This window comes from Porites lutea, chromosome 8 (genome assembly GCF_958299795.1).
Source record: "Porites lutea chromosome 8, jaPorLute2.1, whole genome shotgun sequence".
NCBI classification, from domain to species: domain Eukaryota; kingdom Metazoa; phylum Cnidaria; class Anthozoa; order Scleractinia; family Poritidae; genus Porites; species Porites lutea.
In genome coordinates, this window is record NC_133208.1 from 21,312,520 (window position 1) to 21,316,973 (window position 4,454).

Here is a 4,454-nt window from a genome sequence, read left to right on the forward strand (position 1 = left end):
TTTGGAGTGGATTCGTCGATTATTCTCAAATTTATCGCCCTTCGCGTGGAGATGGTCCGTTTTTCTTGTGGCCAGCCTTTAATTCTTCTTTAGTGGATAGTACCTACGAGTGCAAAACTCGACAAAATGCCACTTTAGCCGGCCAGGACCGACAAGGAGACGTTCAGTTAAAGGTGTGTTAGCTTCGTTTTGTTATATTTTGACTTCCGGGCTATTTTAGTTCGATAATAGGGTTATTAAATGTAGCGCCTAGTAAGACTGTCAGATAGGAGATTCGACGACTAATCCCATCTTGTCCATGTTATTGACACACACTACGTCTGGACCGCCTATTATATAATAAATATCAAAAATTACCTTTGATTGTGTATAAAAACCTATTTCCTATGAAATTAAAGATCAAAATGAACATAATGGGTCACACTTGAGGAAAGTTTAAAAAACGGCTAAAAAACCACGAAAATTCGAAACCGCAAGCGGAAATGAAAACTTTTAATCAAATCGAGGAGGGTCGCACTAGTAGTTACTAATGGGAGTCAATTATTGTCGTTGTTTTGACACATTGAGAACTAAAGTAGGCCAGATACCAGAGAACATTAACTCTTCGTCGTCAGATCATAGGATCGGTTTCCTCCTTTTCCAGTTGCAGGAGGATGGGAGAGATAAGGAAAGTAAAGTGCTCGGCTGCGAAGACCATCGCGACGAAAAACAAAGAATACTCCACTGTGAATTTCCTCCGTTAACGCCACCATCAAATGAAGGCATCAAGAACGTGATATCATCCCTCTCGAACAAGACCTGCTCCCTCGATCCGATCCCGACGCTTTTACTAAAGATAACATAACTTCTGTACTACCTATGGTCAGCGGAATTGTGAGACAATCGTTCTGAAATGGGATCTTTCCGACCTCATTAAAAACATCGCTGGTTCGTCCAAAATTGAAAAAACCCAATCTTAAACCTGATTTATTAGCCAACTACAGACCTATAGCTAACATTCCATTCCTCTCCAAGGTATTAGAAAAATCAGCTGCCATCCGAGTTCACAACTACTTGAATGACAATGACCTGTTTCTTGCCTTACAGTCTGCTTATAGGAAATATCACTCAACAGAGACTGGGCTACTTAGAGTTACCGATGACATCCTAAAAACTCGTGACTCCAACGGTGAAGTAATACTTGTGCTACTTGACCTGTCCGCAGCATTCGACACTCTTGATCACCAAATTCTCCTCGCGAGGCTAAGGAAATGTTTTAATTTCACAGAAACAGCTCTTAAATGGTTCTCCTCTTACTTTCTTGGCCGATCTCAGCGAGTTTCTATAGCGGATGCAACATCTCCGCCACGATGTTTAGAGTATAGCGTTCCCCAGGGCTCAATACTCGGGCCGCTGCTGTTCGCTCTTTATATGGCACCTCTCCAAGATGTTCTACGTAGCCACGGTCTCGACTCCATGTTCTATGCGGACGACACCCAAATTTACACTGTCATTGACGATCCTAAACAATCCGTTGACTCTGTCGGTGTCCTAAAGGGATGCATCAATGATGTTTTTGCATGGAACACTAAGAATATGTTAAAGTGCATTCCTGGAAAACTGAAATATTACATTTCACGTCGCGTTTCAGCAGGCAACCTATAGTTAAAGTAACATTTTATTAGCTAACACCTCAGTAGAAGTGAAAACAAAAGCCAAGAATTTGGGTGTCATCATGGATATAACCTTGTCTTTCACTGAGCATATCAACTAAATGTGCAAGAAACAGAAGAAAGCCAGTTATGCCATAAGATTAATTGGTCGTATTCGAAAGTACCTTCCTTCCGATGGATTGAAAGTGTTGGTGAATTCCCTTGTGATTTCCAGGCTCGACTATTGCAATAGTCTCTTATGTGACATCCCAAAATACCAGAGAGATAAGTTACAAAGAATTCAGAATACCGCAGCTCGAATGATAACAGAAGCCCGCAGCTCTGACCACATTACACCTTTATTAAAGAGCCGGCACTGGCTACCTGTGGAAGCAAGGATTCATTTTAAGATTCTTCTTATCACATATAAGATCTTAAATGGACAATCTGCTGGATATCTGGAACCTCTGATTAAGGATTATCATCCATCAAGAGCTCTACGAACGTCATCCCGTTTGCTGTTATGCAACCCAGCCATAAAATACAAAAAATATGGAGGACGCGCGTTTTCCACTGCAGCACCTCAGTTATGGAACACTACCCCAGAATATATCAAAAATGCGGACAGTGTTACAACATTTAAAACAAAACTTAAAACATTTCTATTCAGGAAATGTTTCAATTGATTCTCAATCTTAACATTTTAGGTTTTTTTAAAAGTTTTACAATACTTGATTATTGATTTCATGCCTTACATTTTAGGATTTTTAAAGTTTTACAAGTAAGTTTTATAAAGTTTTTACAAACATAACATTTTAGGATTTTTTAAAGTTTTACAATACTTGATATATAATGTCACAATAAGCTAGAAATGTAATGATCTTTAATCGGCTTTCATAATGTAAAGCCCATTGAGGATAGAAATGCGCTTAATAAGAATCTATATTATTATTATTGTACTATTATTATTTAGCACGGAGAATGACAAGCCTCTGACTGTACTTTATTGGCTCGCCTGTAAAGAGTTCCCGTAAAAACGTTGAAATGGCGAAGGATTATAAGCGTGTGAATTGCTCGCTTGAATAGAGTTTTCGTAAAAACGTTGAAATGGCCACTAGTAGTAGCAGCCTCGTTCTTTCACGACGAAAGCGCGAAGGTCAGAAAATTTCTGCGATTGTTTCAAAGATCCTCAAATTGATCTGTTTCAAATTGATCACGTTTCCCTGACAAGCGCTGAAAGTTACCGCTGTGATTCCTATTGTTTAGCTCGAGTTTTCCAAAATCTGTCTGCCCCACCCAAGTCTCCCTCCCAGCCGTTTTGGGGGAGCGTTGCGTGACATCCAAAAAACGGCTGCCAGGGAGACTAGCTCGACCCAAGCAATTCGGCGTCTTTGATGTATTTTGTGATTTTCAAAGTTTTTTCCAACTTGAAAATTTGGGGTCGCACTTGGCAATGCGCCCCGATGATTGATTTCTACCGCAAGGTAAACAAATTCTCCAAAAAATTTGCCAAGTGCGACCCATGCCTTACAATTTTCTCAAGTCCTGGAGTGCGTTTGCTAAGTCTCTTTGTCTAATATTTCCGATAAGAAAAATCTAGGTTATCAATTTTTTATGTACACACGAGATGATTGACACCACAAATATCCAGACATAGTTAATCGGCAGAAATCGATATCGGAAATAAATCGATATCATCGATATCAATTGATTTAAGCCGCTGATTAATATAGGGAAATTGATAGAAATCGACGTCACAGAAAAAAAATAATTTATCGATTATTATGGGTTATCAAAAATCGATAACAATCGATAGTAATCGATAACAAGCAATAATCTTGAAGATGATGATGCTATTTGGCAAGCAAAACCCATGAGACCGGCTTAAGCTTAACACATTTTATTCTTGCCTTCAGGGGCAGTCTTCGTCACATTCCATTTTTTTTGTTCTTTCGTTTCCTGGTTTGTTTTAATAGATCTTTACTTGTCCATTCAATCCTCCGCGATCGACTGCACCTTGCATTTCTTTCATTGCAATTTCGCGGACACTGGAATACAATTCAATTCGGTAAATACTTGTAAGGGCATTGAAGTCCTCCAGATCGCTGCCATCTTTTGTCATAAGGGGTCGTACTTGGTATGCCCCATGTTTATGGAGTTTCTACAGCGATACTGTAGAGTTATTTTCTACCACTTTCGCAGCAATTTCTTTCCTCATTATGATAAAATCAAAACAAAGAGCAATATTTGTTCCTGTTAGTGTTTTGTTCTTTTAGTATTTTTTATATCACGACTGACTGACTCAATACCGTCGGTTGCATCTAAGCGTGGGTACGAGACAAAAAACATGTTCTAATAGGGCGCCAGATATGACGTGTTTCGCCGCCAAACATTTGAAGTTTGACAGCCCGTTAAAGAAAACTGTTGCGCCAAAGGTAAGTTGTTTATATGTTTTTGATAAGCGCGTTCCGCTTATATTTCATTTTTCTTAACCTTCACGAAACAGCACGAAACAAAACACTTACCTCCAGAAATTATTCATAACGTCTAAAAATTCTTGCAAAGAATATTTTGTTGAGCGAAAACAAATCAAGTCGACAAAAGCCGCCAACTCCAAACTTCGAATGTTTGGCGGCAAAACATGTCATGTTGCCCACAATTACAAATTGTTTCTTATTTTTCCTCACGTGTACACACTTAGATGCAACCGACGATATAAATACCGTACGGACAACACCGCGTTAATGTTGAACATTGATAGTAATCGATAAGAATCGATAAATCAATCGTTATCGATTTCTATCGGAAATCGATATTCATCGA